The 25,736-nt window shown below is 37.8% G+C and overlaps 1 long non-coding RNA gene across 1 annotated transcript in view; it reads right to left on the bottom strand.

Moving 5' to 3' along the window:
- The window catches only part of LOC140602854 (uncharacterized), a 65,475-nt gene that overhangs the window by 17,818 nt on the left and 21,921 nt on the right, over positions 1–25,736 (bottom strand). The gene's annotated exons all lie outside the window — the stretch shown is intronic.

Raw genomic sequence — 25,736 nt, 5'->3', positions numbered from 1 at the left:
TCTTCTTGTGGCTTGAATTCTAAACTATGAATAAACCCTGGAACTGAGCCTCTACTTTTGCTACTTGATTAAGTAAGAACTGGCTAAGAAGCTGTATTTGTGCAGATAATGTAGAGGTATGTTAAAATATAAAAGGTATACCAATTTCTTCATATTTTTTAAACATCATCCTTACAGCAGTTGAGGGATTTAATTATGTCTTTTTGAATCCTGTTGTATTTTCTCTTATTAGCCTTCGTTCAACTTTTATTATCCATTTCTGTGACTGCACAAGATGAACTGAAAAGCTGAAAAACACCAGGCACATAAGGAATCAATTTAACTTGGGTCCCGGTTAAGAATGAAGAAAGATCTTGGTTCTGTGCCATACACAAAGGCGAGGGGCAGCATTTTGTCTTGGTTTTGTGCTACTTAATATACCACCTAAAACACTCTTTTCAAACGATGGTATTCAACGTGGGTTTTCCAGCTTGCCGGAGTTCCATGGAAATCCTCCACAGCCATCTACATAATACAAATACGGGTAACAAAGGGGAAGAAGGGCTGGCATAAAAAAATACAACTTGCACTACTATAGAAAAAATAACATTAAGAAGCATGGAAAAACTTATTTTAATATCAGGAGGCTGTTTGGGTTTTTTTAAAGCACACCAAGTAAACTGCGTAGGAGGTCTGAGGGGGCTTTACTTTTGAATGTAGTCCATAAAATAAAAGATTTGGGGTAAACGCTAACGGTTTTATTTACACAGCTGATTTCACATATCAGAAGGTTTAACACTGTAAGAGAGAAATAAAGATTCGTCATCCCTTCTACAAAATTTTCAAAGTCAGATGTGTCTCAGAATTCAGAATTTTTCAGATGTTAGAAAGGTAATACAAGACCTCTGCCATGTGTCACGTAACATTGCCAGGAGTGTGTGTCTGGCTGAGCACCCGTAATTAAATATGTTAATACCTATCCAGCAAAATGTATGAATATTTCCATTACATAGGATAAAGATCATAAAGAACCCCATTTCCATCATTGCAAGGCAAAGCTTGCGGACAAATCTGTTTCCAGTGTTTTCTGCATTTCAGAATGGTAGTGAAAGAATTATGGGCCTCTACTGCCTACGACTTCTCCAAGGTGAGGACCGGCCCACATTCCCACCAGCATTTTACAGATGGTTTCTTGCCAGGTCTTAGTCACCCTTGAATTAGTGTTTGGCATGGTCTCTGATACATAGTGTGTATTAATTGTTACACTGAATTATTTAAGTCAAGCATTACCATCAAGAAGTAGAACCAAAAAAGCAACCTCTGGGGAAGGTTCAGTGAGCCATCACCTGAATGTCAATTGAAAAACAAAAGAAGGAGGTCTCACATGTTGCAGTGTGGTTTTATTTTGAGTAGAAGGATAAACTGAACAAGATACGCCATTTCACAAGGCATTGGGGCCCCCAAGAATTTAAATTTCTAAGCTCTGGCCCTTAGTTATAGGTCAATCCAGTTTAGGAGTTTAAAGGGCCAAAATAAGATGTATTCGAAGTGTTTCTCATACTTCTAGAAGGACCAGGTTGGGAGCTTGTTGACAGTTCAGGGTACAGAATTCTTCTATCATGGAGTCTTGCAAATTGCACTAATAAACCTCATCAACTGAAATCGAATTTTTTCCCCCTAAAGAATTCTGTGACATTTTTCTTAACCTGAATCACCACAAAACAACAGCACTCTCCTAATTAGCCTTTGAAGCCATTTATCCAAACAGTATCAGACCTGCAATAGGCCAAAGTTTTCATAATATTACAGTGCAGTTTCTCCAAGAAACTGGAACACATCTCAGGGAGTGAGTGTCTCTAGGTCTAACACAAAACACATTAGGCCTCCCGAATTTTCACCATTTGTTCATGAAAACAATGATCTTGCCCCGCGCTTTGAATGACTCAGGAGAGAGGCCCCTCTCCTCGGGTGGGGCTACTAGCTCTCTTCAAACCCCCTCGCTGTCAAGCCTGTTCCTTTAGAGAGTCAATATTCCAGAAGTGCATTTGTGGTCCACTCTGGGTTCTGAGAATGCCTCGTGAATTTTTTCTGAACGTCACAACTCTTGTCTTTCAGGAATTACCAATATTTACAGGAGGGAAAAATGTTAATTTGGGCATTTACGTTTTTGTTTGCCTCCCACTGTTACTACCCTTTCCCGGACCATCTCCCTCACCTGACCATGGTAATATTTCCAAGTTATTAATGTGGTTAGTCATGTTAGTTCTTTTCTTAGAAACCTCTTTTGGCTCCCCTTTACTTTCAATATAAAATTTAAAAAAAAAACTGATTTTTATTTGTGACTGTGATTCTGAACCTACTTCTCTCCTTCATGTCCCTTCGTTCCCTCATGCCCCGGTCCACCTATGTCTCAACTTGGCTACATTCCATGCTATTTTATAAACCCCACAGCCTTAATCTTGTACCTTTGTACATATTTGTCTTTCTGTTTGTGATATACTCCACTCTTCAGGCAAACTATTTATCTTCCAGGAAGCAGTTCAAATGCCATCTTCTCAGGGAAGCTTTTCCAAGGCTCTCCTTTCATGCTCTTACAATACTTTTTTTCATCCCTCCATTTAAATACTTCTTTTCAGTGTGATTTTTTTTAAAGATTTATTTTATTTATTTATTTATTCATGAGAGACCCACACAGAGAGAGAGGCAAGAGACACAGGCAGAGGGAGAAGCAGGCTTCCCATGGGGAGCCTCAAGTGGGACTCGATCCCAGGTCCTCAGGATTACACCCTGGGCTGAAGGCGGCTCTAAACCACTGAGCCACCTGGGCTGTCCATTCAGTGCAATTTTAAATGTCTGTGGTATTTCTATCTCTTCTTAATTTTTTTTTGACTTTTCTAGAGCATTTCATATTGCCAAGCATACTTTTAATGCTCTGCAAATGCACTTTAATTGAATAAAAATAAATGAATGTTTCATGGATTTGTAGACTTTTTTTTTTTTCTTTTTTGAGGAGTGGTCAGTCCATGACATACTGTTTAATAAGAGAACTCCTCTCTGATAATGAGGAACTTGGGCAAAGGAAGAAGGAGAGAGAATCTTAAGCAGGCTCCATGCCCAGGGCTTGGGGCTCAAATGCACAACCCTGAGATCCTAACCTGAGTGGAAATGAAGGGTCGGATGCTTAACTGACTAAGCCACGCAGGTGCCCCCATCATCTATCTTAATGAGATTTTCAGCTCTTTCTCAACAGTCGAGTTTTGAAAACTCTTCTGATATGAGATGATGAGTGGTAGTAAAGAGGGATCAAGTTCTAGGAAATGCCAGCAATTAAGAATTATGAAAATACCAAACACTTATGCCAATTTGATTTTCTTCAGTATTGCACACAATTCTGTGAACATATGAGACCTGAAAAAAACAATGACAAGCCACCCAGGCCCTGATGTCAAAGCAGAGCTGAGCCTGATCCTCTTGGAGTGCACTCTGAGCTGGTACATGGAGTCACTGATGTTTGAGCAATTTCCTGCTCTCCTGAGAGCAGGATGCAGGACTGCCCTGTTTCTCTGCTGTCTGCCAGAATGCCCAAGCACGGCTCAGTTCACCCAGGACCTGAAGAAACAAACCCTTGAGTTGGTGGCATTTCCTCACAGGGTGCTAAGCAATATTTGCTCTAAGTTCAATCCCAAAACAACTAAGCAAAATTGAGCATCACAGGAACATATTATGGTTAGTCCAAGATATTTGTCTTTGGAATAATTGACTTGTCTCTGTCTACATGATGGTCAGATTTCTTCTCCAGATTTCCATTTTAACATTCTGCCTTGAAACTACAGAGACCTTCTACTCTTTTATTGAAATTGATATCATCTACCATGAAATTCTCTAACAAAAGTCCCTTTTGGTCGAGGGAGAGAGGGACAACTTAGCATATCTCCAATTCTCTATAGGTCATCAATCCTATATTTTTTTCTGCAGTCCTGAAAGAAAAAGAGTTTTCATACTTTTTTTTTTATACTTGAGTTCTGATTTTAAATAATCCTATCTCCTGATGGGATTTATAGAAAAAAATGGGGAATTTTAAACTCCCAGATGTTATCAGCAAAAAGAAATTAGGATCTAGATATTGAGGTCAGCTATTAGGAATTGGGGTTGAGATATTCTAAAATTTCACGATTTTTATTTAAATATAGATTGTACTGGATATTCAGGGAGACTTGCTCAATATAAAGATTCAAATTCTCTTCAATCTCCGGAATATTGACATATTTGTCTACTATGACTCCAAAATGCACTGTCTTGCTTACTGTAGCTTTATATTTAGTATACTTAAATAGCTATGAAAATATATATTCATTTATATTATATTATGCATATTATAACAGCTATATTAAAGTCTAGAAATCTGATAGTGTTATTCCTCCAAGTTTGTTCTTTTAAAAAAATTTTTTTTACTCTCCTAAGTCATTTGTATTTCCATATGAATTTTTAAATCAGCGTGCCAATTTCTTCAAAAGTGCCTGCTGGGATTTGGTAAGGATTGCATTGAATCCATAGATCAATTTGGAAAGAATTGACATCTTAATGATAATGAATCTTCCAATCCAATCTTAACAGTAATGGACTTGGGAAGGAGAGAAGGTAAACCTCTGTGCTTTGATGTAATCATTTTACTGGAAGCTTTATGATCTTTATTCTTCTCTGTATCAATCTTCCCCTGCTAACTTCTAACATAGAAAGTTTCAACTATTCTCAAATAAACAATATCCAGTTCACTTAACACAGTTGTCTTTCCTAACTAATCCTTTTTTTTCCTGCACAGCCAAATGAATGGAAACAAATTACTCTCAATACATTTTCATTACTTACATCCCTGAGATCCAGTTTTGCCCACAACTCTACGCCATTAGTTCTTGGTGTCCTCATCCCACTCAAAAACTGTTGCTCTATTTCTTAATCCTACAGTTTGTAACCTTTTGGTATCATTTCACTGCTGTCTTTTTTCCTCTCTGTAAATCTCTCTTTCCCTTTTGAATCTTAAGGACAATATTTCCCAGGTTCTGAGCCCCCCACCTTTGACTATCCTTTATGCCAGCTACAAGATCGAGCATAATATTTCTTTTTTCTTTTTTATTAAAGATTTTATTTATTTATTTATTTATTTATTTATTTATTTATTTAGCAGCAAGGTAAAAGGCAGTGGGAGTGGGAAGGAAAGAATCCCAAGCAGACTCCAAGCTGAGCTTGAAGCCCAACATGAGGCTTGATCCCATGACCCTGAGATCGTGACCTGAGCCAAAATCAAGATTAGGACCCTCAATTGACTGAACCACCTAGGTACCCTCTAGCATAATATTTCTTAAAATGTATTCTAGAAAGCACTAGCACTTTGGGATATTAACTGGTAAAAAACGCTGAAAGGAAGGAAGGATAGAAGGGGGAAGGAAGAAAGAAGAGAGAGAGCAAGAGAAAGAAAGAAGAAAAGGAAGGTAGGAAGGAAAGAAGGAAGGAAGGAAAAGAAAGAATCAAATCAGTTTAGGCAACATAAGCTCAAGAGTCCTGACTGTAAAGGCTTTTAATATGCTATTGGCCATCATATATCATATGGAAGAAATTACAACATATGGCATTTGCCAAACATGTAAGCCTGGTGATACAAGCCCTGGGAGAGTAATAAGGCACTGAAACTTGCCATGCCTACCAGAGGGACCTGAGTAAATCAAGTATCCATTCCTTAGTTTCCTCTTCTTTTATTCTTTTTTTTTTCTCTTCTTTTATTCTTATATAATTTTTCCAGTCTCATCTTTGGAATTCAGCATAATTTTATTATTCAATAAATATTAATTCAGATTTCTCATCTTTACTGAACTATTATTCATCGATAAATTATAATGATCTCAAGGTTTCAGCATTATATTCCTTAACTTAAGAGATATTTCTCTCTTAGCAGTGAATGGGATTACTTTTAGTTTTAAAAATAATTTTGAGGGAAAGAGCAGGGGTGGAAATGGTAGTGAGAAAGCAAAATCACCTTGGAGGAGTGCAGACTCCTGAATTATAGAAATATTCCAACCTTCCATTCTGTGGTCAGAGGGAAAAACTGGATCTCGAGGTACCAATTATGGTTTATATCTGGTATGTTCAAGATGACTAGAAGTACTCTGCTTTAAGATGCAGAATATTGTGGTCAGACTAGGAGCTAGAGCTGCACTTAAAAATGTTTTAGCAACTAGATCAAACCGAGCTCCCTCACACCCGAAAAAATGACTTCAAATTCTAGTTTTCAGTTGTTGTGACGAAGTGGGCTAATCAATAATAAATTGCAGTCAGTTCAGGGGCTATTCTGACTTTTTTAAAATTCTGCCTTCTTTGATCAATATGGTATCTGCCTTCTTTATGGAATGATACCAGAAGTGATGCTCTCTGTCTCCCACAGGAAAAGGTGACAAGAGGTACCAAGGTCCATCCACATTTATGAAATCAAGAGCATAGATTATACCATTTGGAATTTAAGAACCAAGAGGGACAAAAAAGAAACAAGTATCTATTAATTTAAAAAATTGTTTTTGTGAAGGAAAACAAAAAAATGCAAGAGCATTCATGTTTAATAATGAAAGAGATAAGGGCATAGAGTTTTGAGTTCATCTTACATGTAATTTATTCAACAAACTTCCTATACTGATTTTAACTTGGGTTTTTCAACTCATATGTTGCTTCATATTTACTGCCAAAATAAATATGCTTTCAATTTTGTTTTAAGATGGAAGGCGTGGGTATTTAATCAATGCTAAATGAATATTACAAACATTTATCTGGAATAAAAAATATGAGGTACTACAAAAAAGGAAATATAGTTTTTTCTTATTAATCATTTAAAGATATTTGATAGTTATTCTAGCTGCTGGCTGTTGTAGAGTATTAAAATCTTTTCTACTATTTTTTTCTAATATTTAAGAATAATGAATGGCTTAGAGTTTAGCCTGGTCAGCTGTTATGGTACAGAATCATGCAACAGGAAAGATTGACTAATATGTTGTTTCATTTTAGGAAAATTAAACATTTTTCTTTCTGAAATCCTTATTATTAACTGTGATTTTGCCATGAGAATGTCCTATAAAGCCCTGGGAGAATGATTTTCACTGGAAAGCTAATCATAGATCCAGGTCCTCCAAAGCATGCTTTAAGTTAAGCCATTTATGGCAAAGGAATTAACATTTTTAGAGCATGTGATGGTCAATTTTATATGGCAACTTGGATAGCCTATAGTACCCAATTATTCAGTTAAACATTCATCTTGATGTTGCTGTGCAGGTTTTTGGTAAATGAGATTAACATCTACCAAGAGTTGACTCTAGGTGAAGGAGATTATCCTGCATAAGTTAGGTGGGCCTGATGCAGTCAGTTGCAAGTCAGTCTCCTTTTAGAGGAGAATTGAGATTTCACTGAAAAGAAATTCCACCAGCAACTGCAGCTTCAGTTCCTGCTCCAGAGTTTCTAGCTTACCACATATATAGGTTTTGGACTTGCCTGGCTGGTCAATCGCACCATCCAGATCCTTGTGATAAATTATATAGATTATATATGAATACATATTATATATTCATTTTATATGTATTCATACAAACACATATATATACGCTATATATGTATAGATATGTGTCTGCTGTTAGAGGATTTTGCATCTAATTTGAAATATATAAATATATTCATTTTTTTGTTGAAGAACAATTGCACATATATTTGTATGTGTGTGTGTGTGTGTCCGTGTGTGTGTATCCCACTGGTTCTGTTCCTTCAGTGGAACCCTGATTGGCACAGGGCACATACTTTGCAATGTCCAGCTTTTCCTCAAAGACACTTTCCTGACATATTAAAGTTTGTACCTTCCCCTTTCCATCACTATCTAGAACAGCATTAAGCCTATTTTCATCATAAAATTTATGAAAATCTGGGAGGTTTTTTTAATTAATTTAATTTTTTAAGTGCCTTTCAGCACAACTAAAATAAAATTTGCTGAGGTTAGGCACCCTAATCTGCTCATCCATTGATGTATTCTCCAGACTGGCTCATAGCAAGAGCTCAGTTAGTTGGATGAATGAAAATAAATAGATGATCTCATTTAATCCTCATAAAGTCTCTATAATGTGAAATCTATGATCCCCATTTTACCAACCTCAGAGAAATTAAGTGATTTACCTCAAGTCACATAACTAGTGAGTGAGGGATCTGAGATTTAAACCTAAATGTCCCATTTCCAAAATCCATTCTATTTCCATTATATAATGTTGACTGATTTGTCTTTTTGGGAAACTTAACATCTACAGTGTATCAAGCTCTTAAGCAAGCACTGCAGAGAACACAAAAAGGAATCACAATGTGATCAGATGTATAAGTAGGTCTATCACTCAGCCTTGTGCACACAGGTAGACAAAGCAATTGTTTTGGTGGGACTCCTGCTCAGGAGGCCAGCAGGCCCTCAGGGAGGGACGTTGGTGCTAAGGAAACTATTCAAATGGGCCCTGGGGGGTGGGACTGGAGTTAGGCAGAAGTTCAATTTAAATACAAGAAGTAAAATTGGTGAAGACACATAACACTTGCATGTCATGAATGAGAAAGTGTCAAAATTCAAGTCCCTTTAGAGTATGTGGGTGAAGGGATTGATAGGAGACCACATATGGAATAGACTTGAATTCTGAACCTAACCCTGTGTGTCATGGTAGTGAGCATGCTAGCTCACACTTTGTGTGTTTCTTTTTGACAGTGCAAGTTGTCATTTAAACATTGCTAGCAAATTTGATTTTTGAAGGTGGAGACATGAATTACTATCATTGGAATGAAAGGACTTTCTCATTGGTTAGTATGTTATTCCAGTCCGCTAGTAAACAAATACTACGACATAATTAAATTTGTAAGAATTTTATCAGGGACACACTTTGTGGCGGGGTGAGGGGGTGGAAGGGTGAGGAAATGGAGAGGGATATGAGACTGGGAGAACTCTGTGAACATGATTCTGATATGACCCCTAGTGAAGGATAGAGGGAGGGGAGATTGAGAAGAGGCATCCTGACTCTGTCCTACAACCTAAGGAATGTAAGCAAGGCCATCAGGAGTTCTTAAGTGAAAGCCAGCTACGGAGGAGTTCCTTGTTTCAGTCTTCCCATCATGCTCATGCTCAGTAGTTGACTGGGTGTAGCCTGGGGGAGGGGTGGCTCCACATCTGGGTCTTCAGTGACGTACTTCAGCTAGTCTGTACCCTTACCAAAGAGTTCAATGACGTACTTCAGCTAGTCTGTGCCCTTACCAAAGAGTTTCTTTCTCCAAATTAGGAATCTAAGCTGGAGTCTCTCTGGAGATTATTATTTATTTGAGGGAGAGATGGTTGACCTTTGGTATAATTATTTTTCAATAAAAAGAAAATACCTTTATATCACAATCAGACACAAAGTCCTCTAACTGTATTAATAGTTGAGTGTCATTTTCCATTGAAATACCTATAACTGAAAATACATAACTTCTATGTCAAAATGAAGACATGGGCTGGCATATGGTATGCTATGGAATGAGAAAAGGGGGGAAAGATAAGAATTAACACTTATTGAGGGCTGTGCTCTTATTAAAATAAATATTTTCATGTTAGCCACTATTTTTATGTCCATTTTAGCAACGTCGAAACTGAGGCTTAGCGAACCTCAGACAACTACAAAGTCAGCAAAAGTTGCATTCATGTCTCGGTCTCATGCTGCTTTTTCTCTTTTCTCTACCTTTTTTTAGGGCAGTTTTAGGTTCACAGCAAAACAGAGGAAGGCATTTCCCCCTAAACCCTCTGTACCTACACATGCATAACCTCCCCCATAATCCACATCTCCCGCTAGAGTGGTACATTTGTGACAACTGATGAACTTAACATGGACACATCATAATTATCCCAAATCCATTGTTTACATTAGGGTTCATACATTCTGTGGTGTCATACATTCTGTGAGTTTCAATAAATGTAGAATAACTTGTATCTGTCATTATGGGATTATACAGAGAGATTTTACCACCCTAAAAATCCTCTTTGCTTCATCTATCTCCATCCTCTACTCCTAGAAACCACTGGTCTATTTTACCTTCACTTATTCTTTCTTAAATGCTTTTCCTTCCTTTATGTAGATTTGAATTTCTGGAATTTATTTTCCATCTTGCTAAAAAATGTTTGTTTGTTTTTTAATATCTATGGCAAGACAAGTCGGCCGACAAAAAATTCTATTTTTATTTGCTTGGGAAAGTCTTTATTTCTTCTTTGCTTTTGGGGAATAATTTTGCAGGGTAAAGAATTCTAGGTTGGTGGTTTCTTGTTTTTGTTTTGTTTTTTTGTTTTTTGTTTTTTTTTTTTTCCTATTTAAATATACTCCAATCTCTATTGGCTTCCATGATTTCTGAAGAAAAGTCAGATGTAATTTTTATCTGTGCTCTCTATAACTGTTCTCGCCTCCCACCTGGCCTCAACTTCTTTCAAACGTGTTTCTTTATCTTTGATTTTCTGTTGTTTGAAAATGAATGCCAGAGTGTAGTTTGGGTGTTTATCCTGCTGAGTGTTCTCAGAGCTCCCTGAATTTGTCCTTTGGTGTCTGACATTAATTTTGGGAAATTCTGTCATTATTGATTCAAATATTTCTTCTCTTCCTTTCTTTCTTTTTCCTTCTGTTTTTTTTTTTAAGATTTTATTTATTTATTTGAGAGAGAGAGTGAGGGAGCACAAGCAGGGGGCAGCAGAAGAGGAAGAGGGAGAAGCAGGCTCCTCATTGAGCAGGAAGCCTGATGCAGGGCTTACTCCCAGGACCTTGAGATCATGACCTGAGCTGAAGGCAGATGCTTAACCAACTGGACCACCGAGGCACTCCTTTTCTGGTTCTAACTTATGCATATATTACACCTTTTGTAGCTGTTCCCACAGTTTGTGGATAATCTGTTTTCTGGCTTTTGTTCTTTTGCTTTTTTGGTTTTTTTTTCCTTTGTCTTTAGTCTGTTTTCTCTTTCCTTTTTGGTGTTTGAGTGCCCTATTGATATATCCTCTAGCTGAGAGATTCTTTTCTCAGCTGTGAAACAGCTACAGTGTTACAGTGGTTTTTTTGTTGGTGTTGTTTTTATCTCAAGCATTTTTTTTCAGTTCTTTCTTAGGATATCCTTCCCTTTTTACATTCTTCATCCATTCTTGCATGTTGTTTATCCATTGGAGCCCTTAGCATGTTAATCATGATTTTTTAAAATTCCTGGTCTGGTAACTCCAATACCTGTGCCATGTCTGATTCTTCTCCTGTCTCTGTCTTTCCCAATGGTGTTTTTGATGCCCTGTAATTTTTTTCTAAATAGCCAGACATGATGTGTTGAGTAAAACAGTGACTGTAAATAGGACTTTAGTAATGTGATGAGATGTGAGAGTCAGGGAAAACCTTCAATAGTCCTGTGATTGGGTCTTAGTCTTTTAGTGACTCTGGACCAGAAACTTCACAAGAGTCTCTCAATTGCTCTTGTTTTTGTTTTTCCTCTCAATTAGGTAAGCAGGATAACTAGAGTGGAGTAGAGTTGGGGATTCTTCCCCAGGTCCATTAGGCTCTAGTAACACCCTAGTAGGTTAGGCTCTAGGTAGCTAGTTTTCCCTGATAGTGGGTCTTGTGAAGACCAGAGTGCTCTGGCATATTTCAAAATTGTGCCTTTTCCTTTCCCCCTGCCAGAAGCAGGAGGGGATTTTTTTCCCTAATATTTACTGTGGGAATCTTGTTGTGTTTCTGGAGGTCAATCTCACAAGATTGTGGGGTCCTGTATGACAGGGTCACCCAGGAGTTTTTAACTCTCAGAGTGGTCTGCCCTGAGCCTTCATCAATTCATCAGCTATAATTTAGGTCTTCCCACTGGGCCACTGGCTCCTGAAGCAGCATCTATGAGGGTGTCTCTGCCCTGTCAGCCATATTCCCTATGTATGCTTGTCTGACTCTCTAACCCACAGAGGCAGCAGTTTGCCCTATGTCCTCCTCTTTCTTACTGATCCAAGAATGGTTATTGATTTTTCAGGGTTTTCACCTTTTTGCTTGTTAAGACAGAGCAGTGACTCTCAAGTTCCTTATACGTGGATCCGGAGACTGGACCTCCCATGCTGCTTTTAGATAATGTGCGAGTGGCATGTATGTCATCTGAGGATAAGGAGGGAAGAAAGGGAAGAGTGGAGTTCAGAAGACAGCATTTCACTTCTTAATTTTCCCTGGGTCAGTGTTGCATCCCTTTAACTGGGAGGGCAGTTTTGGAGGCGATGCATGACTCCACAGGGGAACAAATAGAAACTGGATGAGGAGGCATATAGGAGGTGAGAGAATGAAGGGGCTGGTGCCATTAGGAGAGAGGCTACGTCCTCCTCCTTGCAGACTGGTAGAAATGAATTGCAGAGTCTTGAGTGCCCTTAAATTTAAAATTTAGGTTCTTGGCTATTATTAGTTCTATGTATCTTACAGACTTGAGGTTTATTAATGACTTATTACCATATTGGTTAATATTAGTACAACAGGACCTTCCCATTTGTCATTTATTCCTTGAACCAGTTTTCACTGCCTGTGGGCCAGGCCTACTCTATTAGGGGCTGAGAACACTGCAGGAAGGAGGCCAGATGTGATCCTTACCCTCACAGGGCCTACTTTTAAGTGACAATGTAGAAGCTGCTTTTATCAAAACTAGCTATATTGCAGTAGCCTGTATGCAATTTTTGAGAATCCTAATCATATTTTTGAGCAATCCCGTCCCTCACTCCTCCTAAACACACATACACACACACTCATTATCCTCTGGCTATCAGAATTGTTTTTCTTACTGCATCTGATATGAACTTAAATACCACCCATAGCTACCCATGAAATCCAGACATAACCTGACCTAGAAAGTTCTTTTCTAGTTTTATCTCTGACCATCCACAAGATCCCCCACCCCATCTTGTATTCCAACCACATAGAGATACTCCAGATTCACCCAATTTTCCCAATTTTTGTATGTGCTATCCCTTTTACATGAATGCTTTACTTCATTTCCTTCATCAAGTAAACTGATACCAGTTATGAGCGAATTCAGATGTCCTTTCATCTAAGAAATCTTCACTCTTTCCTCCAGGAAACTGTTCATCTCTCCTCTGGAGTCATGATTTATATTCACATATGTTATGACAAATATACATGGCATTGTAATCATTTGCCTAAACTATATTTTCCCCCTTTGTTCCTCTATGAGACTGTGTCTTGTTTTTGAAACTTTAGTGCTAGCAGAGTTCCTGCAACACAGGAGAGAGTAAATTAATGGTTAGTTGATCTGATTCCACTTGAATGAAGATTGTGGTCAAGAAGACTCAGTTTTGATGTTTTGTGGTGGGTATTAATTCTCATTCAGAAATGTCATTCAATTAAATAAGAGTACCTGTTTCTTATTTTTTTATGATTAAATATTTAGATGTATAGATTTATATCGGAGTAACTAACCTTATGAGAATTGTAATAAATCATTCTCAATATTTTGTTAATTCTGACTTGGGGCAAAGACTAGGTTTTTTAAAATAAAATATGATGAGTGAGAAGTGCTTAACATTTTAACGTTTCAAATACTATAATGTGATTTACCTCAAATCCAGGATTTGGGCAAAGGTTACTCCAGAGATATGAAAATCCCCACACTCTTCTAAAATAACTGAATGTAGGCCACTCCTGAGGCTGTTTATTTTTACATGATATACAATGAAAACACTATAATTAAGAATGGGTAAACCCAGCTGTGCTTTGGGTTTATCAAATTTCTTAACGTTGTTTTTGACTATTTGGAGTCTGTGAAGAGTAAAGCCTACTTTTCCAAGAATTTTCCCTCGATTTTTAAATCAGTGTTTATTTTAAAAGAAGTATAATCCATATGGTTTTGATTCCTCCACACTTAACTCATCCAAATGCAGTTTTGCAAGAACTATTTGAAGTCAAAAGCTTTTTGAAATTTTTATGAGCTTTTTTTGTCTTTTTTTTTCCCCTCAGAAGAGGAAGCAATACTTTGCCAAGTGTAAACAAAGCTAATCACCAAACAGTTTTATGTTCTAAAATAATGAAACTGGATTGGGTGCAGAATTTGACAAAATAGTTCACTTATCCCTAGTGAAATTGTTGTCTAAACTCATACATAGACCGCCTTCTCTAAAGGACGGCCAGACGACGCCAGCATTATACCATCCAGACTTTCAGATCTCACATAGTTCAGCAGCTAACTGAGTTGTTTCCCAGCCAGGTTTTACTTATAATATCTTTATTTTGCCATAAAAGTCAACTAAGTGCAATATTAAATATCATGACAGCTGAGAAAAGCTATTGATAGGGCCTGTAAATGGAGAAGCAATGCCGCATCTATGAATGAGTGCTTCTAGGGATTGCTAGACCTACGTAGGAAATCAAGGAAGAAAAAAATATAGGATTCTGGATGCTTCCAAAGTTGCACCTAGAAGAGCTATTGACAAACTATAGCTTGGAGATTAAAAACCGCCTGCTAACTGTTCTTGTAAATAAAGTTTTATTAGAACATGTCCACATCCATTCATCTATGTATTAACTATGGCTATTTTTTTTGCCTTAATGACAAAGTTCTGTAGTTGTTTTTTTTTTTTTAATATTTTATTTATTTATTCATGAGAGACACACAGAGAGAGGCAGAGACATAAGCAGAGAGAGAAGCAGGCTCCATGCAGGGAGCCCAATGCGGGACTCAACCCCAGGACCCAAGGATTATGCCCTGGACCGAAGGCAGGCACTCAACCACTGAGCCACCCAGGAGTCTCTTTAGTTGTGACAGAACCATATGGAGGGCAAAGCCCAAAAACATTTACTACCTGGACTTTTACAGAAAAAGATTATGGATTCCTGATTCAGGTGATACTAATAACCCTTACCTCCTCAGCTCTGGAAATTATACAAAACACCTCTGAATGTCATATTCCCACTCTAGATCAAGGATTAGAAGTATATTTTAAAAATAGAGATTTTTAAAAAGGAAGTATCAGAAGACAAGTATATGTAGTAAATATATGTTATTGTTCACATAGCAGAAAAAATAGATCTATTTGCCAATAATATCCCACCTTCTTATATCTCTACAACCAATTATTTTGGGGATTTGTAAAGTATATGCAATTCTCCCAGCATGAAGGTATTCATGGTTGGATATCTCTAGTGAAGTGACTGTTTTTTTCCTTCAATTATTAATGTAACAGAAAAATAGTAGTCAGATTTTTTAAAACTTACTTTGTGCTAGCACCTACAATGTTTCCTCCTGCATTATTACATTTCATCTTCACAAAAGCACTTTCCTGGGTTATTTAAACTCTAAAGATTTCAATTTATTCTTTTGTAAAATAATATTATGTGCTTCTTAGGGCTATTTTGAGAGTCAAAAAAATTAAAACATATATGGTCCCTAGGAGAAGGCCTGTGATCTGCTTATGTCTCTGCCTCTCTCTCTATGTCTCTCATGAATAAATAAATAATTTTTAAAAATGTAGACACACAGTATCATGTATATGTGTGTATATATGTGTATGTGTATATGTACACACATATATATATATGGTGTGAGAATTTGAACTGATGGTTTGATGAGGAGTCTTGAGAATCCAGTGATGATTGGGGTAGGACAGTTGATGACATGAGAACTATGGATTGATGGCTACGTTGAGGCTAGGGGCTTGGAAGAAGTATCGATGCACAAGCAGATAGTCTTGCTAAATAAGTTGTTTTGGCTGATTTATCTTCTAAAGAACAACTATTTCATGGCTCATGTAGCTTTTATTTTTGCCTGTTCTAGTTATTGTTTACCACAAAAGCAGAAAAGTTCATTGGCTTAGTTTTTCACATCATATGTATTAATTGTTAATTATGTGTCAGCAATTTTCATTATTATGTTTTTTTTAAAAAAAGATTTTATTTATTTAATCATGAGAGACACAGAGAGAGAGGCAGAGATCCTGGGACTCTGGGATCATGACCTGAACCGAAGACAGACGCTCAACCACTGGGCCACCCAGGCATCTCTCATTATAATGTTTTATTATTATTATTTTAAAGATGAGGTAGTTGAGACTTAGGAAAGTTAGATAATTGCCCAAAGTCACACAGTCCAGACATCATTATGGCCCATATATAATTCAATTCCCTGCAGTTGAAAGACTGTGGTCTCTTATGCACTCTCCTTTGGGAACCATTCTTAGCTCAAAGTTGCTCTTAGCTCCCAGCCACAAGACCCTCTCACCAAATGGCAGCTCACTTCTCCAAAGCCAGCAGAAGAATCTTGTTTTGGAGTCTTGCTCCAATTTGCTATGACAGAGTATTATATAGCAGAATCAAGAGGGTAACTATCTCAACACCTTTGGTAAATAACATAACCTAATCAAGGGTGTGGCTTTGCTATATTCTATTGGCTAGAAACAAGTCACAGTTTCTCCCTTTGCTCATGGAATTATACAAGGGAGGTCACCTTAGAGTATCTCAGTCATCTCTGCTTTGGTCACTTTAGAGTATCTGGATGGTCATCTTAGAGTATCTCAGTCATCTCTGCTTTGGGTGACAGACATGGTCTTATTCCTGGTTCCCAGGAGCCTGGGTTGTGATTATCCAACTGATGCTTATCAGCTTCACACTGCATCTTTTCCTACCTGTTTCCTCTAACACCATAGGGTCTATTAAGACATGGGACCAAGGTGCTGTGCTGTTGGTACCACAGGCTGGACACACTACCAAGACTTTCCTTCTCTGAGTTCTGTACAAAGCTAGCAACTTTCCGTATCAGCAGGTAAATGGGCCAGAACAGAATTCTTATATAAAGAATGTGTTGCCACCATAACCCTAAGGAACTTATCAGGCACCTTGCTACCTTCTTTGTTGTAGAAGTTGTAAGATGCAGCAATTTATTTTATTTTTGAAGTGCTATCCAAACACAGCCATGACCACTAACCTCCTAAAAGTATACTGAAGTGACAGGTCTAAGAATCTTCATCGAGTTTATCTCCTGCTCTCTGAAGTACATGTTATCTTACCAAGATTTCTAATACACTAACCCCTTCTTGCCTGTGCAATCAGCATGATGTTGTCAATATAATGGATCTGTATGATGATCTGCAGAGTGCTCAGTGATCCAGAGATCTTTAAGCTCTATTTTGTCACAGGAGGGAGTGTGGCTAATATAGCTGATTCAAAACTGTAAATGAATACAGTTGCACATAAGTGCAAACTGTTTCTGATCCTCTTTTCTTATTGAAATACAAAAGAATGCATTTGCCAAGTTAATGACTCCATTCCACAGACCTGAGACCTTATTAATTTGTTGTGGCAGATACTGTGATCAGTCCTAATTGCTTGAGCTTGTAGTGGCCATTATCTGGGATCCATCTTGTTTCTTCCAGGGCCAGATTGGTGAACAAAATAGAAGTTATGATATTGATCACCTTTCTAGTTTTTATTGATGGCACTAATTTTTGCTGTGTTCTCCTCACTCCTCGATGTGATGTAGTTTTTAATTTGCTATCTTGGCCACATGGAGTTAGTTTCAGTGATTTTCAGTTGGGCAGTCCCCACTATGATGGCTGTTACCCCACCAGCCAAAGACCCAGTGTGGGGTTACTCCAAACTCCCACTGTATCAATTTCAACCACATGCCCAGGCTCTGGAGAAATGATGATGGTCAGAAACCCAATGGTCCCACTGTGAGCTGGGCTTTAGTCAGTTCTCCATTCATTTCCTTGCTTCCATAAGCTCCCATTCTAACAAAAAGATCATGGAAATGCTCTGAATCTCTAGCTATCAAAGTCAGCTCAGACCTTGTGTCTAATACTTCTTGAGTTATATTTTCCCAGTGTACCATCACTTGAGTAAGTGGGCATGAGTCCCTTTGGGAAAGGGCAGAGAATCATTACATTAATTACTTGCTGTAGTGTTGCAGAATCCTTTATGCTAAAGACACAGCTATGTTTTCAGTCAGTGGGTTCCAGATCTGGAAACCAGTTCAGCAACTGTGAAAGGAATTGTGGCTTTGTACCTGGAAGACTGCCTTCAATCTCCTATCCCTCTATTCTTGATTATTTCTGGTTGTAGATGTGAATGAGCCATTTCCTTGGCTGCCAGTCTGTTCTGTCCTTAGGGACACTATGTTCTATTAACCAGCTCCATAACTCCCTGGAGGCCATACTCCTTTGTTGCTCCTCTGACCTTGGTAGACTTAATGGTACTTACAGTCCCCTGGCTTCTGCTGGTTAAAAGCTGCCACCTGGCCTCTATTTCTATGAAGTCCCATTGTCCCCAAAGATATTAACAAACACCACTCTGGTCTGCAGGGAAGGACCAACACTAAATGCGCAAGTGATGCTGGTGCCATAATCACCGGTCCATTCCTAATAGTCTAGGCACATGGTGTATTCTAGGGCCTCCCATAAAATAAAATTCTCTGATGGGTCTTCTAGCCTCATATGTTGGTTCCAGCCAGTCCACTTTCCTTAGCTGCTTTATTACTTCTGTAGAGTAGATCTCTGCTAGGGAAAATCAAGCAATCCCACTTTGCTCAGCATTGGCCATGACTTCCCATGTTCTTATGGTTACCTTAGCAGCAGTTTTGCCCCATCCTCAGGGGTCCTGGGCAAGATTTTCACATTTTGTCTTTGGAGAGTCAATGAATCCTTGCACTCCTTGATCAAGCACCCTCAAATCCAATATAGCCTGGATGGCTTTATTTATGGATTCTACTAAACATTTGTGGAAGATGTAATAGATACTAATTCTGTATAGAGATAATTTTGCCTAGACAGTTGAAGTGGAGGTAATACTTCATAAGTATTCTGTGAGGGCAGCCTAACCTATTAGATAATTCTAAAACTCATATCAAAATGAAAAAAAAAAAAAAGATAAAAAGAGGTTAAAAACCCTTTGCAAAAGAGTAATAGGCTGGAAAATTTATACTATTTGACCTCAGATATCATACATCTACAGCCATCAAGACAGCATGGGGTTTGCCTAAAGGTAAACAAATAGATCATTATAATAGATAGAATCCAGAAATGGACCTATACATATATCCTCAATTGATTTTTGACCAAAGTCCAAAAGCAATTTAGTGGAGAAACTTTTTTTTTTTTTTCAAAAAAATGGTGCTGGCGCAATAGATATCCATGTGCAAGAGAGAGAACATTGTCCTTACCTTGCAAGAAACTAACACAAAATGGATCATGAACCTAAGCATAAAAACTTAAACTATAAAAGTTCTCAAAAAAAAAAAAACAACTATAAAAGTTCTTTTAGGCAAACATTTCTTAGATGCAATGTTAAAATTTTGATTAATTTTTAAAAATCATAAATTAGTTTTACTAAATAAAAAATAATAATAAGCAAACCTGTGCTCTAGGCTAGCATAGGAAAGAGTGGACCTTTCCTCTGTAGAGAGGACACTGAAGTCACTGAGATCCAGGAATTTGTCTCTTAGGAGATTGAAAAGACAAGCCATAGATTGGGTATACATACTTTCAGAAGTTCCTGATAAAGGACTTGTATACATAATATATAGGGGACTTTCAAAATTCAATTATTAGGAAACAAACAACAGAATAAAAAAAAAGAAAAAGAGAAAGGTTTGAACAGATTCTTTCCTAAAGAAGTATGGTAGACAAATAAGCAGAAGAGGAAAATCACAATTATGAAAGTGATAAAAATAGTAATAAATTTAGAAAGTTAAGACCTATAAGTCCTTACTGAGTTAGGATCATCTAGTTTAGCAATTCAAGTTGGTTCTTCTCTCCATGTTGGAGCCAGAATTAATCAAACTGTGGGATTATGTTAAATTAATATAGGTGAGATCTTTCTGCTACCATCTTTAGTTGTCTTTATTCATGGTTTTATGTTTGTGAGAGCAAAACACAAAGTCAGGAATTATTTGGTTTAGCTAAGCACAGAGATTGATTTAATATTTGCTCTGGGAAGATATAAATTTTCTCTGCTGCTTTGCAGTTTGTTTATAATGTTTCTTCATTGTAAAACTGCAGAGGCCATTCCCATGGTAGTGATGGAGGGGATGGGTAGAGGGGAGTGCTTCTTGAATAACAAATCAGAGGAAGAGTCAAGAAATTATATTAAGCTGTTAACCTCAAATGGAAATGGTTTGATTATATGTTGGAACCATTTTTCTTGGAAGTATCAAGCGGCCTAGGGCTTAAAGGGAAGTAGCCAAGGGCAGATCCAGAGAGAAATCTGGGATTGAGTTCTAGAATGGACTTAAAACCCCATCAGAAGAAGCAAAGAGGCCAACTGGCATCCAACTGAGTTGAAGTTTAAGACCTTGATTAGGCATATAAATCAACAACGGAAAGGGCCAAAGAGCCTATTTATTCATTCAAAGCCTGCCCTTATGCTCAGCATTAGCAGAAAGGGGAATACACCTGTGAACAGAAAAGACATGGCTTGTGAACTCAGAGTTCACAATCTGTAGTCAGCATTTGAGGATGTGAGAATAAGGCTCGCATACTAGTTCTTACTGCAAATTGGGTCAAGTTGCTAGAACTCAAATTCATAGAAGCCAGTGTTAACATTAGGGCACATTATACAAATTGAAATCAATCCCAAATACGTTGAAGGGTCATCCAGGTCTCTAAGAACTTTATGTCCAGTTAATACGGCCTAATTTTCTCCAAGAGTCTTCTCTTGGCCAAAGACTAGATATCAGACGTCGTAACCTTGGTACTAGCCCATCCATAAACCTTTTATGTGTCTTACAACTGGCTTCCACTCCAAAGCATCTTAAATGAAGTATGTGTGCTATAAATTTCAAATTGTTAAAGCTTCTCATATACATCTTCAGCTAGGAAAATCAGGAAGTAAAGAGATATTTATCTTATTTTTTTTTAAAGATTTTATTTATTTGAGAGAGAGAGCGAGAGAGAGCATAAGCCCGGGAGGAGAGGGAGAAGCAGGCTCCCTGCTGAGCAGGGAACCCTATGCTGGGCTCCATCCCAGGACCCTGAGATCATGACCTGAGCTGAGGCAGCAGCCTAACCAACTGAGCCACCCAAGCACCCCTGGAAGTAAAAAATCAACAAAAAAAACTTAGATGTTTCCATGACTTCAGAATTTTCTTCTCATTTCTTTTCTCTTTATACGATAATTTAGAAATGCCTTCATTTCATTTGGTTGATCTTAAAGTTATTTAATTATTTTATTTACATTACCAAATAGGCCTCAAGTTTCTAACATGTATTTATTTTAGCATATTTGTAGTAAGTGATTTCCTGTTCTAATCCATTTTTAATAACTTCTCTAGCATTTGACATATTTTGGTAGGACATTAAAAGCAAAGATTCACTTTTTGCCAAGTGGTGTGTGTTTTTTTTTTTTTTTTTTTTTTTTAATTAGTAAGTGTAATACTCTGGAGCTGTATGTTATACTGATAATAATTAATAATAATTTACTGAACACTATGTGCAAAGCAGTATGCTAGTGCTTACACAGATAATTTAATTTGATCTTTAAAACAACTCCATAATGAAAGCATTATTGATAATTTAAATAGATTAAGAAGTTGAAATTCAAAAGAGTTAAGTAAACTGTACAAAACCCTACAGTCAATATGACTCCAGAAGTCCTTCATCTTAACCTCTGCACTGTATCACCTCACCACATTTAAAATCCCTTTGTTCTCAAGAAGAATCTAACATTCCAAACAGATGTTAATGTTATTATTTTTCCTTGCTATTTCCACTCACGGTTTGACCTAAGTCTCGGGTCATTCCCAGCTTTGGTTGCATGCGAAATTGGCCAAGGAATAACACGCATAAAGGGAAGAGATTGTGATGAAATTTCTACTGACTTTACTGAGTGCCTCAGGACTTTAATGGAAGAAGTTTATTTCACATTTCAGAGGGAGGACGAATTCACTGTGAGTAGTGTTTTATTGCAGAGTGTTCTGAGGCAACAGTGAAACTAGAAGGACCAATGTAATTGCATATGTTCCCAACTAAGGCACATTAGTCATGTTCTATTTTAGAAGAAGAGCCGGGTTTGGGATAGGCGAGAAAAACAAGAGGAGTGGTTGTACCCATAATTTGTTCTTTGTGAGATACGTAAGGTAAAGGTGGGATGTTAAACTTGTGAAACAACGTGAAATGAACATATCTTCATCTGAAGAGTATGTCTTCTGGTTTTTGCATTTTTCATGTCCAGCCATATATATATAACCACCTACTTAGTACAAAATTAATTGCTTATTTTTATTTTGGACCATCAGCAGTTTTTATATAGCTTGCTTGCTGTTTTGTTTTGTTTCACATAAGATTGAATGAATGCCATCTAGTGCATATTTCAGGACACAGATCCAGTTTATATTTTTTGTATTTAAATTTCAGAGTATTTAGCCTGATGTTTGGCATGTAATACTAAAGAACTGAATAATTACATGATTATGGAAATAAATTTATTTCATAATTCGGAGCGATTGCATATTTGGGGAAGAATATCATTTTGTAAGGAATCGAGTCAGGCTCCTAAAATAGCATCATGCCCCCAGTAGTAGTTTTGAGTATTCATTTGAAAAGAAAAATGCAAAACACGTTCTTAAAACCACTTTCTTTATTTTTTAATCTTTTTAAATTTTATCTATTTTTTTAATCTTTTGTCTTTATCTTTAATAAATTCTGGTTAGATATGCTTTAGAATGTTATGATGTGGTCATTTGAGATTTGCACTTTGAGATGGGATGTATAGTTAGGGCTTTAGAAAAGATCAGTCCTTTGTCATGTTCTGTATTTTCTGATTGGAACGCTTGCTCTAGTAACAATTGAACAGACAATTTATTTCATTCAGCACAAAATTATTTATCATTAAGGAGAAGCAGGAAGCTGGCTAGTAATATGAATGAGAAAACTTTCCTAATTAGGCAGGAGACTAGCTTTCATGAAGATCCACATCCTCACATCCTGGCAAATTAATCTCTCTTAGCAGGAACTAGAAGGAGACTGGAAAGAGGATACTGTCTTTATCCTTCACAAAGAGCAGTGTTATTTTTGTGATAGTGGAGATGGAAGGAAGAGTGAGAAAAGAAAACCTCATTTTGCCTTTTGATCAGCTGAGTGTGAACTTCTTAGAGTAAGATGCCAGGTAGTATGTTGCTTTTATTGCTCATAACTCAAAGCCTTGCAGAAGTTAGGTGTGTACGTGTGTGTGTGTGTGTGTTAGACCTTTTCTCATGGTGGCTATTAGATTTTTCTCGCTAGTAAGACAAACAAAAAGCATAGATTTTATGTAAAAAACAATCACAGGGATCCCTGGGTGGTGCAGCGGTTTGGCGCCTGCCTTTGGCCCAGGGCGTGATCCTGGGGACCCGGGATCGAATCCCACATCGGGCTCCCGGTGCATGGAGCCTGCTTCTCCCTCTGCCTGTGTCTCTGTCTCTCTCTCTCTCTGTGACTATCATAAATAAATAAAAATTAAAAAAAAAAAACAATCACGAGGAAGAAAAGAAATATGATGTCAGTTTTATTTCAAGGAAATACAAAGAAGGAAGGCACATTTTTGACAAACCAGGGAATAAAAATAGAAGGGTATTAAAAGATAAGTACAGGAAGAATGATAAAAGTAACAAATTATGAAAAGGAGTTTATTACAAAATAAGTATTTGGTGGTTTTCTTTAATCTCATACTTTTTGGAGTTGCTTTGTGTTGTAATGCCAAGTTTTCACTGTTGGAATAAATCATTGAAATGATTCTACATTAGTGAGTCTTTAGGGTAGCTGTGGAGGTCTGCTGACTGGATTTACTACTTTCAAAAGAAAACCTGTAGGGGAGCCTAGGTGGCTCAGTCAGTGAGGCGTCTGCCTTTAGCTCAGGTACATGATCCCAGGGACCTGAGATCGAGTCCCACATTGGGCTCCCTGCTCAGTGGGGAGTCTTTGTCTCCCTCTCCTTCTGCCCCCCCTCCCCAACCCATGCTCACTTTCTCTCTCAAATAAATAAATCTTTAAAAAAGAAAAGAAAATCTGTCAAGGGGAGCCTGGAAACTCAATAGGTTGAGCGACTGACTCGATTTCATGAGATCTGTGCTCAGTACAACAGTGTCTTTGAGATTCTCTCTCTTTCTCTCTCCCTCTGCCCCTTCCCCTGCACTTGCTTGCTCTTTCTCTGTCTCGCTCTCTGTCACTCTCAAATGAATAAGTGGATCTTTTTTTTTTTTTTAATTTTTTTTTAATTTATTTATGATAGTCACAGAGAGAGAGAGAGAGAGAGAGAGAGAGGCAGAGACACAGGCAGAGGGAGAAGCAGGCTCCATGCACCGGGAGCCTGATGTGGGATTCGATCCCGGGTCTCCAGGATCGCGCCCTGGGCCAAAGGCAGGCTCCAAACCTCTGCGCCACCCAGGGATCCCATAAGTGGATCTTTTTAAAAAAAGAAAGAAAACCTGTCAAAAGGAGTACAGCTGGATGACAATCTCTGGGTGCAGATGCCTTCAAGCTCTGCCCCAACTTTGAGCCAAAGCCCATGTTCTTTGGACAGTCCTCAACCATTGAATATGAATGGCAGTGGTGCAAGAGGGTCTCAGTTTTGAAGCAGCACAGGACTCCTCAAAGAGCAGTCTTTTCTCTTTCCAGTGGTGCTCCCATGATCTTGGCTGAGATCTTCTCAGAGGTGCACTGCTGTATGGGGCTCATTCTACCCAATCCTTCAGCCTTCCTTCTCTCCTTTCACATGAGCCAGACCTTCACCACAGTTTGAAAGGTTTCCTTGGGCATTCCTGCCCTCCGTTGTGTTTTTGTGTTTCACAGGCATTTTTCTCAATACACTTTTTGTACTTTTAACTCAATCTTGACTTCCACTTCCCAGAAGAACTAACATGATCAATACTGAAAGTAGTCTGTGATATCAAAGAATAAGATGAGGTTTTGCAACTGGATTATTTGCCACCTACCAGAAAATAATCTCTTCTCATCTGTGGATCATAGTTTCTGGCATAAAAGTGAAGTCCAGTTGATAAAAAAAAAATATCATCAGTGGTGATTTTGGAGAATGTCTTGATAAATGTGAATTCTCCAGTTAGGCCAATATTCAGGCATTTTAGAAAAATGGAGCAAAGAAAATGCATTTGTCTGATTATTAGTAAGCTGAATTGTAGACCTAAAGAGAGATGATGATAAACTGAAAGTGGTTAACAAATAGCTCAAATATAAGTATGAAAGCTAGAAGATGGGGCACCTAAGTGGTTCAGTGATTGAGCATCTGCCTTTGGCTCAGGCCATGATCCTGGGGTCCTGGGATTGAGCCCCTCATTGAGCTCCCAATGGGGAGTCTGCTTCTCCCTCTGCCTATGTCTCTGTCTCTCTCTGTCTCTCATTAATAAACAAAATCTCAAAAAAAAAAAAAAAGAAAGAAAGAAAGAAAGAAAGAAAGAAAGAAAGAAAGAAAGAAAGCTAGAACACATATTGGGTAGCTTGGAAAGAGCTCCTTATCTTTTATAAAGGGAGAGTGGAGAGTAAATTTAGTATCTGATATTTAGGGCCATCGACTCACAAAGATGACTGGATACTAATTGAAGAGTGTTCTTAAGCCCAAGGTGAGAGCCCTGTTTAGGAAAAGTTGGGGCATAAAAACAGAGAATTGGAGTATGTGGATGAATTTCCCCAAAGATCTATAATATGAAAGCCCACAGATCTGGCCCACTATTCTCTGCTAAGATTTGACAATTTTCCTAGGCAGGAAGGT

Source organism: Canis lupus, chromosome 13 (assembly GCF_048164855.1).
Source record: "Canis lupus baileyi chromosome 13, mCanLup2.hap1, whole genome shotgun sequence".
NCBI classification, from domain to species: Eukaryota; Metazoa; Chordata; class Mammalia; order Carnivora; family Canidae; genus Canis; species Canis lupus.
This window is presented reverse-complemented; position numbering and strand designations above follow the sequence as displayed.